Source organism: Hemiscyllium ocellatum, chromosome 7, assembly GCF_020745735.1.
Source record: "Hemiscyllium ocellatum isolate sHemOce1 chromosome 7, sHemOce1.pat.X.cur, whole genome shotgun sequence".
Taxonomy (NCBI): Eukaryota; Metazoa; Chordata; class Chondrichthyes; order Orectolobiformes; family Hemiscylliidae; genus Hemiscyllium; species Hemiscyllium ocellatum.
In genome coordinates this window covers 7,032,617-7,055,604 of record NC_083407.1, presented here as the reverse complement: position 1 = coordinate 7,055,604, position 22,988 = coordinate 7,032,617, and the positions used below count along the sequence as shown (strand labels likewise).

The window sequence follows — 22,988 nt, the reverse complement described above, 5'->3', positions numbered from 1 at the left end:
TTGCATGTGGAGCAAGATGCTCCCTCCCTGGGCCATCTATGTACCTATTTTGTGTCACACATCATTTATTTCCTTGTCCCCAAAATTGTGATGAGTAAAGCTGATCTGGGAACAGGAAATGGCTCATTCAAACTGACTTGAAATTATTGACTCATTTTATTTTGATTTATGTTTCAAAAACCGGATACAAGCAAGACATCTCAACCAGCAGGTGTTTGATGGAGCTATTACTCTGTATCTAACTCCATGCTGTCCCTGTCCTGGGAGGGTTTGATGGGGGACAGTGCAGAGGGGGCTTAACTCTGTATCTAACCCTGTGCTGTTGATGCCCTGGGAATGTTTGATGGGGACAGTGCAGAGAGAGCTTTACTCTGTATCTAACCCTGTGCTGTCCCTGTCCTGGGAGTGTTTGATGGGGACAGTGTAGTGGGAGCTTTATAGAACATAGAACATAGAAAGATACAGCGCAGTACAGGCCCTTCGGCCCTCGATGTTGCGCCGACCGAATCCTACCTAACCTACACTAGCCCAATAACTTCCAAATGCCTATCCAATGCCTGCTTAAATGACCATAAAGAAGGAGAGTTCACCACTGCTACTGGCAGGGCATTCCATGAACTCACAACCCGCTGTGTAAAGAATCTACCCCTAACATCTGTCCTATACCTACCACCCCTTAATTTAAAGCTGTGTCCCCTAGTAACACCTGACTCCATTAGCGGTAAAAGGTTCTCAGTGTCGACCCTATCTAAACCCCTAATCATCTTATACACCTCTATCAAATCTCCCCTAAACCTTCTCTTCTCCAATGAGAACAGCCCCAAGTGCCTCATCCTTTCCTCATAAGATTTTCCTACCATTCCAGGCAACATCCTGGTAAACCTCCTCTGCACTCGTTCCAATGCCTCCACATCCTTCCTATAGTATGGTGACCAAAACTGCACACAATACTCCAGATGAGGCCGCACCAGAGTCTTATACAATTGCAACATGACCTCAGGACTCCGGAACTCAATTCCTCTACCAATAAAGCCCAGTACACCATATGCCTTCCTCACAGCACTATTTACCTGGGTGGCAACTTTCAGAGATCTGTGTACATGGACACCAAGATCCCTCTGCTCATCCACACTACCAAGTAGCCTACCATTAGCCCAATAATCCATCTTCTTGTTACTCCTACCAAAGTGAATGGCTTCACACTTAGCTACATTGAATTCCATTTGCCACATTTCTGCCCAGCTCTGCAACTTATCTATATCCCGCTGTAACCTACCACTTCCTTCCTCACTATCCACAACTCCACCGACTTTTGTGTCATCCGCAAACTTGCTTACCCAGCTTTCAAGCCCTTCCTCTAGATCATTTATAAAGATAACAAAAAGCAATGGTCCCAAAACAGATCCTTGTGGTACACCGCTAGTAACTGCACTCCAAGATGAACATAGTCCATCAACTACTACCCTCTGTCTCCTTCCAGCCAGCCAATTCCTAATCCAAACCTCTAATGTATCCTCAATGCCATACCTCCGTAGTTTTAGCATTAGCCTACCATGGGGAACCTTATCGAACGCCTTACTAAAATCCATATACACAACATCTACTGCTTTACCCTCGTCCACTTCCTTAGTCACCTTCTCAAAGAACTCAATAAGGTTTGTGAGGCACGACCTGCCCTTCACAAAACCATGCTGGCTATCCTTGATCACGTTATTCCTATCCAGATGTTCATAAATCTTATCCCTTACCATTCTCTCTAAGACTTTGCCCACCACTGAAGTCAGACTCACTGTCCTATAGTTACTAGGGTTATCCCTACTCCCTTTCTTGAACAAGGGGAACACATTCGCTATCCTCCAGTCCTCTGGTACTATTCCCGTTGACAATGACGACATAAAAATCCAGGCCAATGGCTCTGCTATCTCCTCCCTAGCTTCCCATAGGATCCTAGGGTATATGCCATCAGGCCCAGGAGACTTATCTATTTTCACCCTCTCCAATATTCCCAGAACCTCTTCCCTGCATATTTCCAGGCCATCCATTCTAATCATTTGTGACTCAATATTCACATCAGCAACAGTGTCCTGTTCCTGAGTGAATACTGATGAAAAGTATTGAAGTATTTACTCTATGTCTAACCCTGTGGTGGGAGTGTTTGATGGGGACAGTGTAGAGGGATCTTTACTCTGTATCTAACCTTGTGCTGTCCCGGTCCTGGGAGTGTTTGATGGGGGACAGTGCAGAGGGGGCTTAACTCTGTATCTAACCCTGTGCTGTTGATGCCCTGGGAATGTTTGATGGGGACAGTGTAGAGAGAGCTTTACTCTGTATCTAACCCTGTGCTGTCCCTGTCCTGGGAGTGTTTGATGGGGACAGTGTAGAGGGATCTTTACTCTGTATCTAACCCCGTGCTGTCCCTGTCCTGGGAGTGTTTGATGGGGACAGTGTAGAGGGGCTTAACTCTGTATCTAACTCCATGCTGTCGATGCCCTGGGAGTGTTTGCTGATGATAGTGGTAGAGGGAGTTTTACATTCTGTTTAAAAGAATGGAAGGAGTTCTGTATCTAACCACTGTGTTGTATCTCAGTTGGATACAATGCTTATTCTGAAAATACTGAGAAAGGGGGGGACGTGACCTGAGCCACATCGAGCTGTGAGGTTCTTCATAGAAATCTGTGCTGTTGGTTGCTTTGCTTCCGATTCAGTAAGTTTTTATGACACAGAGTTTTCCTGCCAGGACCTGTTGGAGAATAAGATTGTACTTGAACACAAAATAATCTAAACCAGCCTACCTTTGTGAGCAACTCCTTATCTTCAAACAGGGATGAAACGAACAGTGTGAACCCGACGTTCCCAATGGTACTTCCCACCCTCAGCTTTTTGTGTATTTAAGAGATATTTCTCAGAACAGGTTTTGCTTCTGCTTTGTTTCCTGGGATATGGGTGTCACTGGTCAGGCCAGCATTTGTTGCACCAAAATGCAGTGGCTTGTGAGGCCATTTCAGGGACAGTTAAGAATCAATTGCCTCACATCTGGAGTCACATGTAACCCAGATTGGCAGGTTTCCTTCCTTTAAGGACATGAGTGAACCAGGTGAGATTTTACAATGATCAGTAAAGTTGTCATAATTCCTATCATATGTTCAGCACACCCTCCAATTTTCTTTGCCCATTCATGGGATGTTGGCTGGGCTAACCTTTATTGCCCACCCCTAAGTTGCCTTTGAGAAAGTGAAGGTGAGCTTCCTTCGTGAAACTGCTGCAGTCCAAATGCTGCTGTAGGTTAAACCCACAATGCTGTTATGGAGGGAATTCCAGGATTTTGACTCCGTGACACTGAAGGAACAGCAATATATTTCCAATTCAGCATGGTGAATGGCTTGGAGGGGAGCTTGCAGGGGGTGATATTTCCATGCTTTTGGTTGTGGGTTTGAAAGATGTTGTCTGAGGAGTCTCGATGCATTTCTGCAGTGTATTTTATAGGGCACCCACAGTGCTGCTGCTGAGTGTTGGAGGTGGAGGGAGCAAATGCTTGTGATATAATGGCAGTCAAGCGACTGCTTTGTTCTACATTTGGAGATACACCCACTTAGGCACGTGGAGAGTATTCTGTCATACTCTTAACGTGAGCTGTAGATAGTAGGCAGACTTTGGGGAGTTGGGAAGCGAGTTATTTGCTGTGGGATTCTTAGTAACTGACCTTCTCTTAGAAACACGAAAGCACAGAAAGTGGGAGCAGGAGTAGGCCATTTGGCCCTTTTGAGCCTGCTATGCCAACCAATATGATCGTGGCTAATCATCCAACTCAGCCCTCATTCCACTTTCACCCTGTATACTTTGATTCCCTTTAGTCCTAAGAATTATGTCTAAGACCTTCTTGAAAACATTCAATGTTTTGCCCTCAATCGCTTTTTGTGGCAGTGAATTCGCAGGCTCATCACTATCTGGAGAAATTTCTCCTTATCTCCGTCATTAATGGCCTACCTCATATCTCTGGACTGTGACCCCTGGCTTGGACTCCTGGTTATCAAGAGCATTCCTCCTGCATTTAATCTGTTTGGACCTGTTAAAATTTTATATATTTCTGTGAGATTCCCCCTCACTCTTCTAAATTCCAGTGAATGTCGTCTTAATTGATCCAATTTCTCTTCATACATCTGTCCTACCATCTCAGAAATTAGTCTGGTAAACCTTTGTTGCATTCCCTCCATATCCAGAAAATCCTTCAATCAGATAAAGAGGCCAAAATTGCACACAATAGACCAGAATTGCACACAGCAATTGTACCATATTGTTTAAATGGTGAGTCCAGTTCAGTCTCCGGTCAATAGTAGCCTGTCAGGATGTTAAGTGATGCCAGTGAATGTCACATAGTGATGGCTAGATTGTCAACAAGATACAATAGTCAATGGCATCTGTGTGGCACACACATCACTTATCATCCTAAACCTGGATATTACCCATGTATTGCTGTATTTGGACCCAGTGTCTCAGGGGTAGTAACTGGTACTGAATATTACACAAGCACCACTGCTCATCTCCATTTCTAACCTTATAATAGAGGGACCATAAGACAATAAGATATAGGAATAGAATTATGCTATTTGGCCCAGGAACTCGGCTCTGCCATTTGATCATGGCTGATATGTTTCTCAAGGAGAAAGTGAGGTCTGCAGATGCTGGAGATCAGAGTTGAAACTGTGTTGCTGGAAAAGCGCAGCAGGTCAGGCAGCATCCGAGGAACAGGAAATTTGACGTTTTGGGCATAAGCCCTTCATCAGGAAAGTTGATATGTTTCTCAACCCCATTCTCCTGCTTCTCCCTGTAACACTGGATCCCCTTATTAATCAAGAACCTATATATCTCTGTCTTAAATATACTCAATGGCTTGGCCTCCACAGCCCTCTGCAGCAATGACTCCCACAGATTCCCCACCCTCTGTAGAAATTCCTCCTCATCTCAGTTCTAAAGATTGTCCTTTCACTCTGAGGTTGTGCCCTTGGGTCCGAGTTTCTCCTACTTGTCGAAACATGTTCTTCATTTCCACTTATGCAGGCCTCTCAGCAGTCTGTAAATTTAAATCCGATCCTCCCTCTTCCTTCAATACTTCAATTTCAAATGTGTCAAGATATTGGTATGATTGATTAGCTTCTGTTTGGCTGGGGCACGTCCATCAAAAACACATTTGACTTCCGGCTGTAAGGATAACTTGTGATTTGCATCATTGCAATCAAACACTGATTTCCACATGTCTGGAATGAGTAGTGTTGTGACCTATTCAAAGTACTTGGAGGGTGAAATCATTACTCAATGCTCAGTGGTAAAAGTACCTTTATGGAAAGGAACTTACATTGAAGTTTATAGCGTCTTCCACAACCTCAGTACTCCATGAATTATCAGCCAAGTTCTTCCTGAACACTGCCTGCTGGAATGTAGAAAACATGGCAAAAACTTGCCTCTATCTGCTCTCTCAGGTGGTTCAATGATCTCTGGGCACTGAAGGCAGATGTATCCTTCCTGTTAATGACAACAATTTATTCATGAAGCACCTTTAATAGAGTGAGATGCCCCCAGGTGCTTCACAGGTGTGTTATAAAACAAAGGGACGTATGATGTTGCGAAGAAGTGCAATGCAAACTCAGGGAACGACACCTCATTGTTTGCTTTAGGTACTTTACAGACTCAATGTCTCAAAATTTGAATTTCATAACCTTAGAAACTGATCAAGTTCAATCAATTCTCTAATTTTCCTACATGCCCCTCCTCCCAGTATTGTCTTGTTTGTGTCTTGTTTACTTTGCTCTTTATAGAGATGACCTGTTCTCTCCTGTTCACACATTAGTTTACAGTCATTTTACATTCTCTCCTTTCTCCACCACTAGTGATCCCTTTGATGTTTTACTTTGAGCCTCTATACATCTGTTCTCTTGTTCCTCCTTTGCATCTCTTAAAAGTATGAAAAATAACTTTTCCCAACTCCTTTCAGTTCTGAAGATGAGTGATTCTGGAATGAATGAATGCTTTTATTGCCACATGCGTTTGGGAAAATACGGTTAAAGATGGTTTGTTGCCACAATCTGGATGACAAAAAGAATAAAAAGAAATTACTTAAATACAGCTCCAACTTCTGTTCAATTGACAGAAAAAAAATAAAGCCAGAAAATTAAGATATAATGTGCAACTTTACAGTCCTTCTTGTCAAGCACAGCTCCATGTTTTCTTAAGATCTCTGGGATTTCTGCAAGGTGTTCCGGTTTCAGGGCTACAGTGAGTCCTTGTTGTAAATTCACTTCCACTGCCTCGCGGCTTCCGAGTCCCGACCCATGCCCACTGTGCAGCTGTAGCTGCAGCCTCTGCCATCACCAGGAGTCCCGATCCATGCCCACCGTGCAGCAATAGCTGCAGTCTCTGCCATCACCAGGAGTCCCGATCCATGCCCACTGTGCAGCTGGTCCAGTCTCTGCCATCACCAGGAGTCCCGATCCATGCCCACTGTGCAGCTGGTCCAGTCTCTGCCATCACTAGGAGTCCCGATCCATGCCCACTGTGCAGCTGTAGCTGCAGCCTCTGCCATCACCAGGGGTCCCGATCCATGCCCACCGTGCAGCTGGAGCTGCAGTCTCTGCCATCACCAGGGGTCCCGATCCATGCCCACCGTGCAGCTGTAGCTGCAGTCTCTGCCATCACCAGGAGTCCCGATCCATGCCCACTGTGCAGCTGTAGCTGCAGTCTCTGCCATCACCAGGGGTCCCGATCCATGCCCACCGTGCAGCTGTAGCTGCAGTCTCTGCCATCACCAGGGGTCCCGATCCATTCCCACTGTGCAGCTGGTCCAGTCTCTGCCATCACCAGGGGTCCCGATCCATGCCCACCGTGCAGCTGTAGCTGCAGTCTCTGCCATCACCAGGAGTCCCGATCCATGCCCACCGTGCAGCTGTAGCTGCAGTCTCTGCCATCACCAGGGGTCCCGATCCATGCCCACTGTGCAGCTGGTCCAGCCTCTGCCATCACCAGGAGTCCCGATCCATGCCCACTGTGCAGCTGGTCCAGTCTCTGCCATCACCAGGAGTCCCGATCCATTCCCACTGTGCAGCTGGTCCAGTCTCTGCCATCACCAGGGGTCCCGATCCATGCCCACTGTGCAGCTGTAGCTGCAGTCTCTGCCATCACCAGGAGTCTGGATCCGGGCCCACAGTGCAGCTGGTCCAATCTCTGCCTAGTTGATGCCGTTGACAAGATGATGATGCACTAAATAAGAAACAAAGATGACAAAAATGAAAGAGAAAGAAGGATATGGCCGACCTGGACCAGATGGACTCGAGAGCCAAAACACTTCCTTGTTTGCTAGCGCTGCCATCTCAGAACTGACTTGAATTGCTAACTGTTTCCCTCTTCACAAATGCTATCAGGCCTGCTGAGTTTCTCCTGTCAATTACTGTTTCTGTTTGCTTCACATAAGGAGGTATTGGGTCAGATGACAGTATCCTAGAATCATAAGAAACAGGGACAGGAATGTGCCTTTTGGCCACTCAAGCTTGTTATGCTATTCACTTGGATCTGGGCTGAACCCACATTCCTTATATACACTCTCCTGCATTTTCCCATTACCCTTGAATCTATCTTGGTCAGACTCTCGGTCAAAGAGCTAAATATTAAGGAGTGCCATAGATTCGGAGAGGCAACAGGCCCCTCTTTGAACCATAGAATCCCTGCAGTGTCGTTGCTGTCCCATTGCTTTCTTAAAATGCCCTTGCTCTTCCTATACTCCACTAGCACCTCCACTAATTTGCATTATTTGTGCCTTTTCAAAACCTACAGAGACAGCCAGGGTTCTTTGGGCGTATTGCCCCTCCTCTTCACCCTCGCTATTGTAGCACTCCCTCCATAGCCAGAACGTCCTGCCTCAGGTTCTGGACTCCCCCTCACAGAGGAAGCCTCCTTCATATCTTGTCTTCAAGAGGCCCATAAAGTCACTTTTCAATACGATCAGAGCTGATCGATTCATTTCAAATTCCACATTCCCATCTACTCCTCCAATAACTATCCATTCCTCTGCCTAATGAGGGTCTATCTAACTGCACTGTAAAAATATTTAAGGAGCCTGCCTCCACTGCCTTCTGAGGCAGAGAGTTGAAAAGTCAAAGGGCAGAATCACACAGGGACATCAGCCATTGGTGAGATTTGTGTCAGAATCAGACGAGAGGTTGATTGTGGTCTCTCTTGATGTCTTTACTGCATCTTTTATGCATTTGTTGAGCCAAGCAGCCAGTTGTCAATTAAGAGGGAACATTACTTGTTAAATGAAATGTTACTCACTAATACTCAGTCTCCTATCTTACCAAACTCGATAATTGAGGAAGGTGTGTATTATCGCTGGCCTGTTAATGCAGAGAGCCAGGTAATGTTTCAGGTTTAAATCCTGTCATGGCAGATGGTGGAATTTGAATTCAACAAAAATCTGGAATTAAGAGTCTAATGGTGACCGTGAAGCAATTGTTGATTGTTGGCAAAACCCATCTGGTTCAGGAATGACCCTTCTCCAATTAAACTGCCATCCTTACCAGTGTGGCCTATACGTCATTCCAAAACTACAGCAATGTGGTTGATTCTTAAATGCCCTCTGGGCAATTAGGGATGAACAATAAATGCTGGCACAGCCAGCAACGCCCTCATCGCATGAATGAATAAATAAAAAAACTAATAAGCTGGGCATTGAGAATTCTCAACATGACAGTACCTGGCAACTTCAGCTTATTGCTGGTTTTAAGGAGCCACAATGTTGCTCAGAGCCGAGCAGAATCTCAGGACACAATACGCAGGCGTCAGCCACACACATCCCTCATCAACAGAAATTTGCCAGTCCCTCTCGACCAACCTGGGATATCTCCAATTCATTCATTGGACACTGCGGAAGCACAGAGCTCCTTCACAGTAATCAGTATTGAAAAGCTGCTGCAAGAGCACTATGGGAGCAGGGGCAGACACCTACCTCCCCGGCTGTATCCCAGGGCTGCTTGGTTACTCTCTCAGTGCACACTCACTGAACACCTATCTGCATGCTCACAGCCTCCCAGCCTTACCGTGCCAATTTGTGCGGGCACACAACCAGGCAGCTTGTCCTTCCTCTGGCAGGCGCCCATCTTGCTATGCAGCAGCTTCTCTCATTAATCTCACATTCACTCCATAACAAACACACTGCATGTGCAGCAAGCAGGCAGCCCTGTCTCAAAGTCTCAGGGGAGCAGACCTCACTGACGCCCATGGAGGCACCTGTTAGTGTGGGGGTCCCAGCACTGTCAGTCTCCCATACCAGTACAGGTTATTGACCACAGTCAGGTGCCTGGTCGGGATGACACCACCTCTGCAGTGGGGACCATAGCTCAATAGTGCAGGGGCGTGGTTCACGCTCTGTCCTGAGTGTCTGTAGTAACCAGTCTGAGGCAGGAGTGTTAGGGCCTGTGTGGTCGGAAAGGTGCACAATCATTGGTCAGGTCTGTGCGTTTTCCGGGGCTCTCAAGGCAATGGGCCATGCTTAGTCCGTCAGACAGTCCACAGAAACAAAGGCAAAAGGTGGATGATGTGTCATGGGGACTGCTGTCATAGGAGGAAGACTCAGGAGCCCATTGGACGAGTGGTGCTGGAAGAGCACAGCAGGTCAGGCAGCATCTGAGGAGCAGGAGAATCGACATTTTGGGCAAAAGCCCTTCATTTTCCTGAAACGTTGACTGTCCTGCTTCTTGGATGCTGCCTGACCTGCTGAGCTTTTCCAGCCCCACACTCTTGTCTGTAATCTTCAGCATCTGCAGACCTCACTTGTGCGTAACCTAAAGGGAGCTGCAGGCTGTGGGAAAGGTGAATAAAAAATCTAAAGGTGGCAACGGTATTTATAAGGGGAGGTGTGGAATGTGGTAAAGCATGGGTGGGAACAGGGTCATGCAGAAGTTAGAAGGAGTTGCCCATGATCAGGAGCACCCTGGCTTCGAAAGGGAAGACAGTGTATGTTCACACCTGGCACGGTCACCCCATATGCCAGGGTTTGAGAAGGGGCAGGCCAGCAGTTGAAGTCTGACGTAGACGGGTTGGGATGGGCAATATACAAATAGGGCTTGCAGGATGAGCTATCAGGAAGGGGTTTTTGATACTTGGGGTCTCCCCAATATGTTCAGGCAGAGGTTGGGGATGCCACAGGTTGGGGAGCACCCACTGTCACCTTCCATCGTGCTCGAAATCGACTGTAGGCAATGGGGAAGAAGATGACTGTGACCATACTTGGTGTGGACAGTGAGGGAAGAATTGAATGACGTGAAAGTGGGGGGGTGGGGCTGTTGATGTTGGTGCAAGTGGAGGAAAGGTGATGATTTAATTTGATTATTGTCACATGTACCAAGACACAGTGAAACGTATTGTTTTATGTGCAATCCAGGCAAATCATACTTTACATAAATACATCAGGGTAATAGAACAGAATGCAGAATATAACGTTACAGCGACAGAGAAGTTGCAGAGAAAGATTAACTCTAATATGTGAGAGGCCCATTCAAAAGTCTGATGACAGCAGGGAAGAAGTTTCCCAGGTGAGTTAGGCAGCAGCACAGAGGTCATGCAGGTTTAGTGTTGTAGGAGAGTGACAGCGAGTGAGGGGAGATAATAAATGTTGTAGAGCATGAGCCTGAGCAGTTTTATTTGATAAAGACTGAGTGAGCATGACTGACTTGTTTGGAATCAAAAGTCATATTGGACTTGAAACGTTAACTCTGACAGATGCTGCCAGACCCCCTGAGCTTATCCAGCACTTTCTGTTTCCGTTCTTTAATTGTCTGATCACAATAAAGATTGTGAATTGTTTGGATTTGAAGGGGTTCAGTTACATAGATCTTTAAAATGAGCAGGTGCAGAAAATAATCAAGAAAGCTAATGGAATGCCAGCCATTATATCTCGAGGACTGAAGTACAAGGATGCAGAGGTTGTGCTGCAGTTATACAAATTCCTGGTGAGAGCCCACTTGGGAGTACTGTGAGCAGATCTGGGCACCACAGGATATCTTCACCTTGGAGAGAATACAATTCAGGTTTACAAGAATGATACCTGGGCTTCCGGGGAGATCATACAAATTCAGCCTTTTATCTCTAGAGTTTTAGAAGGTTGAAGGTGATCTGAATGAAATCTTCAATATGGGGTGCCAATTGAAGACTGAGATGAGAAATTTCTTCTCCCAGAGGTTGTGAGTCTTTGAAACTACTTGTGTATATTTAACACTGAGATAGATTCTTGATAGTAGGGGAGTCAAGGAGTTCATGAAAAATGGATGTGGGGAATGTCAGAGCGGCCATGATCCTGTTAAATGGTGGACCAGGCTCAAGGGGCCAAAGACTTACTCCTGTTCCACAATTAGATTAGATTACTTACAGTGTGGAAACAGGCCCTTTGGGCCAACAAGTCCACACTGACCCGCCAAAGCGCAACCCACCCATACCCCTAACCTAACACTATGGGCAATTTAGCATGGCCAATTCACCTGACCTGCACATCTTTGGACTGTGGGAGGAAACCGGAGCACCCAGAGGAAACCCACACAGACACGGGGAGAACGTGCAAACTCCACACAGTCAGTCGCCTGAGTCGGGAATTGAACCCGGGTCTCAGGTGCTGTGAGGCAGCAGTGCTAACCACTGTGCCACCGTGCCACCCATGCCTATTTCTTATGGTCTTATTTTAATAAGAGAGTACAGGTAGATGAAGATAAACTATATCCACTGGTTGGGGGTTTGAGAATTAGGGGGCATAGTCTATAAATTAGAGCCAGACTGTTCAGGAGAGATGTTAGGAAGCATTTTTACATACAGAGAGAGGGTGGTAGAGGTTTGGAACTCTTTTCCACAAATGGCAGTGAATACTATAACAGCGGTTAATTTTAAATCTGAAATAGATAAATTTTTCTTAAGCAAATTTAGTAAGAGACATGGTCAAAGGTAGGTATACAGAGTTCGGCCACAGATCAGGCATGACCTTATTGAATGGTTGAACATGCTCAAGGGACTGAATGGTCTACTCCTGTTCCTATGGGAGTGCTAAATTGCCAAGTGGGAAGCAAGATGAAGCAGTAAATAGCTCTCAAATATTAGTCACCAGCAGAGCTGGCCTATTTTGAAATGTAAGCTGTTTTGATGCATGCACAGACAAGTTAGCACAGTATTGGGCAAAAGGATTATTATCCCAGACTTGACGCATCATTGATTCATTGTTTTGAAATGGAATTTTTTTTCCTCAGGAATTACTGAGTGAAACGTGTTGCTCAAGGGGAGGGTCTTAATTTTTAAATAGCTGAGTGTCTTTTTTAGTTCAGATCAGTCCCTGTTGGATTCCATGATAGCAGGAATTGCTCATTGCAATATTTTAAAACTGTTTTTTCTCTTTAGCACTGTAAGGAGTTGGTTTTCGAAGAGTTTGGACCTAGGCCAGTTATTGACCCAGTTTTACGGTAAGTTATGCAACTTGCTTCCCTTTGCACAAGTTTGCTTATTAAAAGAAACAGTTGATGTTGGGTCTGAAATGTTTGTAGTGAGGTCTCTGTCTCCTCTATCAACTTCTTTTCCCAGTTCCCACACGTGTGCACTTTGCAAAATTTCCACGGGATTTGATTGGTGACTGGGCAGTGGTCTGTAAATATCAATGGGGTTCAGCGTAGAAAATATTTCCAGTTGTGAAACGGGGTGTAAAACTAAGATGCCATCAAATTAAGGACAGGCACGAATAAGGCTGACAGGGAATTAAGAAGAATCCTCTTTACCAGGAGAGTTGTAACAGTGTGAAACTCGCTCCCACAAGGCAATGGTTTTCAGTTAAAAACGCACACATGCTTTTTAAGGAGAAACTCAATAAGCACACGACTGCAGTAGAAAGGTAAATGGATAAAATGTGGAGCTGGAAAGGCCCAGCAGGTCAGGCAGCATCGGAGGAGCAGGAAAATTGATGGTTCAGTTCAGGCCTGAGAAGAATTAGCTGAGGGCTGAGATGCAGTAGGTGACAGATGGATCGTGTAGAGACTACAAATAAAGTAGACCAGTTGGCCTATGTAATTGTGAAGCTACTGAAGACTCCCAATGTTTTGCACTCTGTTGGGTACGGTGCCTAGCTCTCTATTTCTCTCTCACTATCTGTCCCCTGGCCCAGTCCATAATTAACTTGCTGTCAGGAGATAAAGTTAAAATAAGAAATTATTGGCATGAGCTCCACATCAAGTAAAATTTTAGAGAATTTAGAGAATAAAAATAGAGAATTCTGGAGAGTGAAACGGAGTTAATATTATGAATCCAGTCTGACTCTCTTTTGAAACTGAATAGGATGTAAAATGGTTGTTTTTATACTTTTGACAGAGTGAGAGGGAAGATTGAGGGGGACAGACTGAGTATCCTCATTAAGCCAAAGACAAGGGGAGTGCTAGTGGTGGTAAAGGACAAAGAGAGATGTAAAGTGTGTGTAAATAAAGATCTGGAAAGGAGAAAATGGATCCCCTCTGCTGAGAACAAAGCCAACAAGATGCATATAGACATGACTGGGGATATTAAGAAAAACAGTGTACAGAGTACAAAAATAGTGAGGTTGTGGAACTCAGTGTTGTGTGTTAGAGGCTGTAAAGTGTCTAAGAGGAAAATGAGGTGTTGTTCCTCAAGCTTGTGTTGAGTTCCATTGGAATAGTGTAGCAAGCCCAGAGTAGAAATGTATGAGAGCAAGGTGGTCTATTAGTGATGATATTGAGATTATTTATCACACAAGAAGTGTCCTGATAGAGGAAATAATACATCATAAAGTTAAGTTATCTAAAATCATATTCTTCCTTTCTAATTTTCACATTCTGCTTCCTTGTCTCATTCCATCCTACTGCTTTTTACGGGCAAGGATTATTGATCAAAAAACCATTATAGAGTCATAGAGATATACAGCACGGAAACAGACCCTTAGGTCCAACTCATGCACGCCGACCAGATATCCCAACAAAATCTAGTCCCGCTTGCCAGCACTTGGCCCATATCCCTTCAAATCTTGTTATCTTGTTATCTACTTGTGGAGTTGAATGCTTGATATCAATGATTAAGAAGAGGGAACTAAATGTAATATTGCTAAGTTTGCAAGGCAGCACAATGCTGGATTGGAAGGTGAGCTGTGCGGGAGATGCTTCAGTGAGATTTGGACTAACCAGTGTGCAAACGCATGGCCGATGCTGTATAATGGGGATAAAAAAGAGGTTATCCACTTTCAGAGCAAAAACAGGAAGACAGATCATGATCTGATGGGTGATAGTTTGGAAACGGGGAAGGGCAATGAGTGGGCTGTCCTTGTACACCAGTTGCTGAAAGTAAGCGTGCAGGTGCATCAGACAGGGCAGGAAGTAAGTTGTATGTTGGCCTTCATAGTGAGTGGGTAAAAAATGAAGTCTGCAGATGCTGGAGATCACAGCTGAAAATGTGTTGCTGGTTAAAGCACAGCAGGTCAGACAGCATCCAAGGAACTGCCTGACCTGCTGTGCTTTAACCAGCAACACATTTTCAGCTTCAAAGTGAGTGGATTTGAGTTCAGGAGCAGGGATGACTTGCTGAATTATACCGGGATTTGGTGGAACCACACCAGTAGATTTTCGTGCAGTTTTGATCTCTCTATCTGAGAAAGGAATTCTGGGTATAGAGGGAATGCAGCAAAGGTTGACCAGATTTATTTCTGGGATAGTAGAATTTGTATATGAAGAGAGACTGGTTTGCCCAGGACTATATTCATTGGAGTTTAGAAGAATGAGGGGGACCCCATTAGAAACTTAATTCTAATAGGACTAGACAGGGAGTCTAGACCATGGGCTATAGTTTAAGAATACGGAGACCATTTAGTATTGAGATGAAAAGTGTCTTCACCCAGAGAGTGGTGAGCCTGTGGAATTCCCTACTACAGAAAGCAGTTAAGGCCACAATATTGAATGTTTTCAAGAAAGAATTAGATATGGTTGTTGGAGCTAATGCAATCTAAGGATATGGGGAGAAAGAGGATACAGGGGACTTAATTAGATGATTAGTCCTGATCACCTTGGGGTGCAGATGGCCTGAAGGGCTGAATGGCCTATTCCTGCTCCCACTTTCTATGTTTCTGTGTTCTGACATTGATTATTAAGCCTTAGGGCTTTATGCAGGTCCTCTCCACCATGTCTAAACAAGATCCAGTTTCTTGGCCAGAAGTGCCATGTTGTAACTCTTGGTGAATATGCCTGTTTGTCAATTGTGTTCACCCTCCTGCTTTGGATATTTGAAGTTGATCAAACATTTTGAAATAAAAGTTTCATCAAGGCTGTGAAAAAATGAACTATCTTTTCGCACGATCCTGAGTAGAAATTGAGTTCAAAATATGTGGATTCCATGTCCTCTTGTCCACATCCAAAAAAAACATGTCTGGAGTCTTGACTTGAGGCACCTTGAATCATAGAATCCCTACTGTGTGGAAGTAGTCCCTTGAGTCCAACCCTACAAAGAGCATCCCACCTAGACCCACTTCCCTGCCATGTCCCACACAGATTCACCTGAGGGTGGAGTTGAACCTGGGACCCTGGACTTTGAGAAGCAGCAGTGTTAACCACTGAGCCACCATGCTATTTCAGGTATTTCCCAAATGTTGGCTTAGGGGCACTGGAGAGAGCTCCCTGCTCCTCTTCAAGATGGTGAGAATGAGATCCTTCATATCCCAAGAAGGCAGTCTACGATCTTGGTTTTGTATCTCATCTGAAAAGTAGAGCTTCCAACAGCACCTCATCTAATAGGCACTGCACCGTTACTCTGATCGCTGGGTGTGATCCAATAACATTGGAAGTTGGAATTCAGTTGAAGATGTTGACCCCCATGTGCAATGCATGTTGTCCAATGAGGGTGAGCACATGTGATGCCACTGTAGTTGAATACCTTTCTGGCGCATTTAGAATAGATGTTCAGAAGTTACAAAACAGCATAAATCAATGACTGGGGCAAGAAGTGGCATATTGTTGGGTTGGTTAACCGGTTAACTACCCTTCAGGGAAGGAAAACTTCTGTCCTTAGCTAATCTGGTCTACTTGAGACACAAGACCAACAGCAACATAGTTAACTCTTAACAGCCTTCCGAAATGGCCCAAAGCAGTTCAGCTTTTTCAGAACCCGGTTTGAAAACTTAGCCAAGGGGTCAGTATCCTCATGTATGCTTAAGGCTGAGTGGAATGGATTCTTCATTGGTCAGGAAAACAACTGTTACAGGGGAAGGTAGAAGGAGTGGAGGTGTGGTTATATTGGATCAGCCACAAACCTATTGAATGGAGGACTTAATACAGGGCTTGACTTATACAGGACCCATGGCAGGGGCTAGTGGTTTGAATTCACGCGAGAGGCAGCAGTGAATGTGTTTCTGAAATTTCCGAGTGGATGTGGAAGAGTTCAAAGGAGGCTGTTCCTTGATCATTCCTTATTTTGTTGCTAGACTCACTGCACAACCTGTCAGCTAGTCATCGCACACAACAATTCCCAAACTGTAACAACTCAAACCAGCCTCGTCCTACCCTGCATGCTGGACATACCTGTGGTGTCAGATTTGGTGTCAACAGGAGACAGGTTGATCTTGTTTGGGTTCCTATTTCCTCTGAGTGATTCTGTGTACAGCATTGTGCCTGGTTCTAGACACCACAGGTTTGGAACTTAATGTGAAGGTTTCAGAAAGAGAGCAATAAAGACAAAAAATATGCAATCACAGGGTTAGCTTCGAGAGTGAAGAACTTGGATGGATTCATTGGAGGGCGTGGATAGGATCGATAGGAAGAAACTTTTCCCTTGAGAGAGGGATCAATAACCAGAGGGCATAGGTTTAATGTAAGAAGCAGGCAGGTTAGAAAAAAAGACCTTTTACCCAGAGGGTGGTGGGAATCTGGAACTGGCTGCTGTAAGGATGGTAGTGGCAGACATCCTCAACATTTAAGAAGTATTTCGATGCCTACTTGCAGTGTCAAGATATACATTGCTGGAAAGTGGAATTAGCAGAGTTAGGTGGTTGAGCCTGTGCCAATCAAAATCGATGGACTGAAGGGTCTTTTCTGTGCTGTAGATCTGTATAAATCTATGACTGTATGAGGTGTTGGGGAATTTATTAAGAGGCAAAGCAAAATTATGAATTGCTGGGGTAACCTAAAAAAAGAGAGAGGGTTTCTAATGGGCTGACAAGCTGGCAAGTGGAAAGCACAGGGTGGCAAAAGAACTGGAGTTAACACAAGGTAGTTATAGGCAGAGGCTGCATAGGCTAGGGCTTTTTGCACTAGAGCGCTAGAGGTTAAGGAGTGACCTTATAGAGGATTTTAAAATCTTGAAGGGTAGAGGCAAAGTGAATGGCAGCTGTCTCTTCCTTATGATGGGGGATTTCGAGACTCAGGGCATATTTTAAGGTAAGAGGAGAAAGATTTACAAAGGACATGAGTTTTTTTTTTACACAGTGTGGTTCGCATGTGGAATGAATTTATACAGGAAGTGCTGGATGTGGATACAGTTACAATATTTAATAGACATTTGGATAAGTCCATGAATAAGAGAGGTTTGGAGGGATATGGATCAAGTCCAGACAGGTCGGATTGGTTTAATGTAAATTTGGGATGATGGTCAGCATGGACTGGTTGGACCGAAGAGTCTGTTACTATGTTGTGTGACTCTGTCTCTATTGAGCTTTCAGGTTTGGGGATAAACTGCTTGGTAGGATATAAGTTCTGGAGCAGGCTTCACAAGAAAAATAAATAAATCTTGCTGAGAAAAGAAATTGCAGCGAAATGGCAAAAGAGCAGGGGGATGGGATTAACTGAATTACTTCTGAAAGAATTAGTAGAGATTGGCTGAATAGCATCCTTCTGTAAAGCTTGATTAGATGAATCTACTTACAGCATATACCTCTGGCTTCTGGATTAGAGTGGTGCTGGAAGAGCACAGCAGTTCAGGCAGCATCCGAGGAGCAGTAAAATCGACTTTTCGGGCAAAAGCCCTTCATCAGGAATACAGGCAGAGAGCCTGAAGGGTGGAGAGATAAATGAGAAAGGGGTGGAGGTGGGGAGAAAGTAGCATAGAGTACAATAGGTGAGTGGGGGTGGGGATGAAGGTGATAGGTTGGGGGCAGGGGGAGAGTGGAGTGGATAAGTGGAAAAGAAGATAGGCAGGTAGGACAAGTCACGGGGACAGTGCTGAGCTGGAAGCTTGGAACTGGGGTGAGGTGAGGGAAGGAGAAATGAGGAAGCTGTTGAAGTCCACATTGATGCCCTGGGGTCGAAGCTTTCTGAGGCGGAAGATGAGGCGTTCTTCCTCCAGGCGTCAGGTGGTGAGGGAGCGGCGGTGAAGGAGGCCCAGGACCTCCATGTCCTCGGCAGAGTGGGAGGAGGAGTTGAAATGTTGGGCCATGGGGCGGTGTAGTTGATTGGTGCGGGTGTCCCAGAGATGTTCCCTAAAGTGTTCTGCTAGGAGACGTCCAGTCTCCCCAACGTAGTGGAGACTGCATCGGGAGCAACGGATACAGTAAATGATATTGGTGGATGTGCAGGTAAAACTTTGGATGTGGAAGGCTCCTTTAGGGCCTTGGATGGAGGTGAGGGAGGAGGTGTGGGCGCAGATTTTGCAATTCCTATGGTGGCAGGGGAAAGTGCCAGGACGGGAGGGTGGGTTGTAGGGGGGCGTGGACCTGACCAGGTAGTCACGGAGGGAACGGTCTTTGCAGAAGGCGAAAAGGGGTGGGGAGGGAAATATATTCCTGGTGGTGGGATCCGTTTGGAGGTGGCGGAAATGTCGGCGGATGATTTGGTTTATGTGAAGGTTGCTAGGGCAAAGGTGAGCACCAGGGGGTTTTGTAGGGCTTTTGATGAAGAGCCTTTGCCCGAAACGTTGATTTTCCTGCTCCTCGGATGCTGCTTGAACTGCTGTGCTTTTCCAGCTCCATTAATCCAGAATCTGGTTTCCAGTTTCTGCAGTCTGCCTATACACCTCCTGGCTGTCAGTGTACATGTCTTCTACACAGAATTGAGGACCAGCTGGTGCATTAACCAGGGCCTGAGGCTTTTGGGGTCTGTAATACTTCGGACAGGGCTGCTGTTCACTGGGTGGGGGAAGCTGTGTTGCTGAGCACTGATTGGGGACAGTGTTGCTGCGCACTGGTTGTTGGGGGGAGTTGGCAGGGAACGTGAAATGCTGTGCATTGGTTGTGGAGGCAGGGCTGCTATGCACTGGCTGTGAGGACAGTGCTGCTGTGTACTGTTCAGCTGTGTGCAGGCATATTTTTCATTTTTGGGCAAGGAGGATTGAGAAGATCCTGAACAGAAGAATCTAAACTTACTAGGAGCTTGACAGAGCAGGTCTGAGGAGGCAGAGTTTCCTCTGGTAACTGGACAATTAACCAGAGCTTCTGGGGTTTAAGATAATTGGTAATAGGAGCAGAGGAAAATGAGACATCTCTTCACCCAGAGGGTTGTTAAGATCCTGAATATATATCCTGATAGGGTGCTGGAGGCAGACTGAGGGTGATTGAACATGTACCGGACAAATCAATAACCAACAGGGTGTGAAGAGTGGATGGATTGCATGTGATTTTGAAAGAACTATCAGGATGGGCATGATGGACTGAATGGCCTCCATCTGTGCTGAAATTAAGATTCTATAATTCTACCTTTGGGTTCCAAGAGGTTCACAGCACAGAAAAAAAGGCCCTTCAACCCATTGAGTAAGTGCCGGTCTAAACCAACTATCTATTTTAATCCCCTTTGCCAGCAATTGGCCCATAATCTTGTGTGCCTTGACATCACAAGTAAACACCTAAATACTACTTCAGTGTTAGGAGGGTTTCTGCTTCGACCACAGTTATGGGCAGTCAGTTGTAGAGTCTCACCACCCTCTGGGTGAAAAAGATGTCCCTTGCGTCGCCATAGGAACATATGAGCAGGAGTAGCCCATTCAGCTTGTGGTTGAGCAAACATTTTAGTGGCTTTTACTCACACCATCTCCATAACCCTGTATAGTATTGGTTATCGAAAATCTATCAATCCCTACCTTGAGTATACTCAAAGTCTGAGCTTCTATGGTAGGGAATTCCAAAGGTTCACAACCCTCTGACTTAAATAAAATACTCAATTTGCTCCTAAATGGCATCCTCCTTATTTTTAAATCGTGCCTCCAATTCTAGTTCCTCTTTACCTTAAACAAGGGAAATATCTTACCTGAATCTACCCTGTCTATTCTTTGAGGTATTTTATAAATTTCATTGAGATGAACTCTAAATCTTCAAATCTCTAGATAATACAGGCCTTGTTTTCCCAATTTTTCTTCTTGGCATCCCAGGAACAAGTCTGATGAATGTTTATTTTACTCCCTATAATCAGAGATTTTACAGCATGGAAAGAGACCCTTCAGCCCATTTGTGGTCTGCTAGTCATCAAACACCTATCTATTCTAATTGCATTTTCCAGCACTTGGCCTGTAGCCTTGTGTGCTATTATATTTCAAGATTTCATCTAAATATTTTTAAAATGACTTCAGGGTTCCTGCCTCTCAACCTCTGAGCCAGTCAGTTCCAGATATCCATCGCCCTCAGGCTAAAAAGATTTTTCCTCCAAATCCTTCTAAATCCCCTGTTCCTTATCTGAAACCTATGCCCTTGGTTATTGACCCCTCTACTCAGAGGAAAGGTTTCTCCCCTATCTAACCCATATATGCCCTTCAGAATTTCGTCTTCTCAATCAGATCCACTCCCTCCCCCTCAATCTTCTCTGCTGTAAGGAAATCAACCTCAGCCTCTTCCATCCTTCATAACTGAAACTCTCCTGCCCAGGAAATATCCAGTAAATCTCTCGAGAGATCAAATCTTTCCTATATGACAATACTATCTTTCCTGAGACCAAAACTGCACACAGTTCTCCAAATGTGGTCTACAATCAAACCCTCTTGCGATGAAGGCTTACACTCCAATAGCCCTCTTATTGGATTACTGCACCTGCATGTTAGCCCTCAATGATGTAAAGGATCTTTATAACAATCAGGGATAGTTTCACAGTTATCAATACCATGTTGTCTCAGTTTCAGATTGTTTTAATGATTGGTGTTTGAATTCCATCAATGGTCATGGTGGGTTTTGAAACCATGTCCTAGCAGGATTGCTGCTGCTTAATCAAGTTAACACTGTACCATCATCTCCCATTGCAGTAGTCTCTTTATTTAGCTGTGACTCCTGGTTTTCGGCATAACTTGAGATTGTGAACCTGACCATCTGTGACCAGCTTGGCCTTGTGTTGCCCCTTCCAATTTGTTGTGGTGATTTTTGTGTTGCCAAAGCAAGTGTTAGAGTCATAGAGGCCTACAGCACGGCGACAGGCTCTTTGGCCCAAACTGGTCTTGCCGACCAAAATCATCATCATCATCACTAACCCCATTTCCCTCTATTTAGCCCATTTCCTTCTAATCCTTTCCTATCCATGTATGTGTCCAAATGCCTTTTAAATGTTGTTAATGTACTGACCTCAACCACTTCCATTGGCAGCTTAATCCATATGCGCACCACCCTCTGTTTAAGAAAGGTTGCCCCATCAGGTTCCCTTTTGTTCGCTCCCCTCTAACCTTAAACTAATGCCCTCTCATCCTTGATTCCCCAACCATGGGAAGAAAGACTGCATTCACCCAATCCATGCCTCTTATGCACTTTTATAAAATCCCCCCTCAGTCTCCCTACGCTCTAAAGAAAAAAGTCCCAGCTTGTCCAACCTCTCCTTATAACTTGGACTGTTGAGTCCTGGCAATATCCTTATAAATTTCTTCTGCACTCTTTCCAGTTTAATAACATCCTTCCTATAGCAAGGTGACCAAAATTGAACACAATACTCCATGTGCGGCCTTACCAATGTCCTGTACAACTGCAACATAACTTCCCAACTTCTATACTCCTTGCCCTGACTGATGAAGGCAATTTGTTCACTGCCCTATCTACCTGGGACTCCACTTTCAGAGAACCGTGCACTGAACTCCAAACTCTCTCTGTTCCACTACACTCAAAGAACAACGAACAAAGAAAATTACAGCACAGGGCCAGGCCCTTCAGCCCTCCAAGCCTGCGTCGCTCCAGATCCTCTATCTAAACCTGCTGCCTATTTTCTGAGGATCTGTATCCCTCTGTTCCCTACCCATTCATGTATCTGTCTAGATACATCTTAAATGACGCTGTCTTGCCCACCCATACCACCTCCGCTGGCAATGCATCCAGACACCCATCACCCTCAGTGTAAAGAACTTTTCACACATATCTCCCTGAAACATTTCCCCCCTCAGTTTGAACTCATGACCCTGAGTAATTAAGTCCCCCACTCTGGGGGGAAAAAGCTTCTTGCTATCCACCCTGGCTATACCATTCATGATTTTATAGACCTCATTCAGGTCCCTTCTCGACCTCCGTCTCCTAATGAAAATAATCCTAATCTACTCATAACTCTCTTCATAGCTAGCACCCTCGAAACCAGGCAATATCCTGGTGAACCTCCTCTGCACCCTCTCCAAAACGTCCACATCCTTTTGGTAATGTGGCGATCAAAACTATACACCGTACTTAAAATGTGGCTGAACCAAACATGACCTGCTAACTCTTGTACACCCTCTCCTCATTCCTGATGAAGGGCTCTGGCCCGAAACGTCGAATTTCCTGTTCCTTGGATGCTGCCTAACCTGCTGTGCTTTAACCAGCAACACATTTTCAGCTCTGATCTCCAGCATCTGCAGACCTCACTTTTTACTACTCAATACCCTGTCCAACGAAGGAAAGCATGCCATATGCCTTCTTAACCACTCTATCAACCTGCATTACCACCTTCAGGGAACAATTTTCCTGAGCACCCACATCTCTCTGTACATCAATTTTCCCCAGGGCTTTTCCGTATAGTTTGCTTTTGAATTGGATCTTCCAAAATGCATCACTTCGCGTTTGCCCGGATTGAACT

At 45.1% G+C, this 22,988-nt stretch overlaps 1 protein-coding gene across 3 annotated transcripts in view; it reads left to right on the top strand.

Moving 5' to 3' along the window:
* LOC132817709 (gap junction gamma-1 protein-like) overlaps positions 1-22,988 on the top strand; it is a 62,943-nt gene that overhangs the window by 22,405 nt on the left and 17,550 nt on the right. For 2 of the 3 annotated variants that reach the window (XM_060828235.1, XM_060828234.1), the window contains one exon: positions 12,418-12,479. The exons of the other annotated variant lie outside the window; for it this stretch is intronic. The gene's annotated coding sequence lies outside the window, so the exon portion shown is untranslated. The remainder of the gene's footprint in view (positions 1-12,417; positions 12,480-22,988) is intronic. 3 annotated transcript variants of the gene reach the window in all.